The sequence below is a fragment of the Teleopsis dalmanni genome, unplaced genomic scaffold (genome assembly GCF_002237135.1).
Source record: "Teleopsis dalmanni isolate 2A unplaced genomic scaffold, ASM223713v2 unscaffolded_contig_4557, whole genome shotgun sequence".
NCBI lineage: Eukaryota > Metazoa > Arthropoda > Insecta > Diptera > Diopsidae > Teleopsis > Teleopsis dalmanni.
Window position 1 is genome coordinate 1 of NW_024035939.1, and position 839 is coordinate 839.

At 27.2% G+C, this 839-nt stretch overlaps 1 pseudogene; it reads right to left on the minus strand.

The window, feature by feature from the left end:
- Positions 1–295: 295 nt before the first annotated feature.
- Positions 296–413, minus strand: LOC119665339 (annotated as a pseudogene).
- Positions 414–839: the final 426 nt, after the last annotated feature.

Below are 839 nucleotides of genomic sequence, written 5' to 3' on the forward strand. Positions count from 1 at the left end.
TACGCTGGCACTCGTACTCACGACTTGCACTCGCACTCGCATGCATGCCTATTGTACATTTTATATGGAACTGAACAAATCTTGAGCTTACGTGCATTTCGTATACGACACGATTACAATTTCAAAATTAAAAATGATGCGAATATACGTATACAGCAGAAATTAGTTAAATAATTGCATTTTATATAAATAAATAATAGATATGTGATATAAAGAAAAATATTATTAGTAACAAAATAAAATAAAAAAAAATTAAAACCGCAAAAAAAAGGAAAAAAGTAAAAAAGTGTTGTGATGCCAACAACACGCGGTGTTCCCAAGCGGTCCCCATCTAAGTACTAACCGCGCCCGACGCTGCTTAATTTCGGTGATCGGACGAGAACCGATGTATTCAACGTGGTATGGTCGCTGGCGAAGAAAGTGTTTCAAAAAATCTACATCTACCAGTATTTTAATCTTATTCTTATTCTTATTCTTATTCTTATTCTTATTCTTATTCTTATTCTTATTCTTATTCTTATTCTTATTCTTATTCTTATCTTATTCTTATTCTTATTCTTATTCTTATTCTTATTCTTATTCTTATTCTTATTCTTATTCTTATTCTTATTCTTATTCTTATTCCTATTCTTATTCTTATTCTTATTCTTATTCTTATTCTTATTCTTATTCTTATTCTTATTCTTATTCTTATTCTTATTCTTATTCTTATTCTTATTCTTATTCTTATTCTTATCTTATTCTTATTCTTATTCTTATTCTTATTCTTATTCTTATTCTTATTCTTATTCTTATTCTTATTCTTATTCTTATTCTTATTCTTATACGTACTACTTACT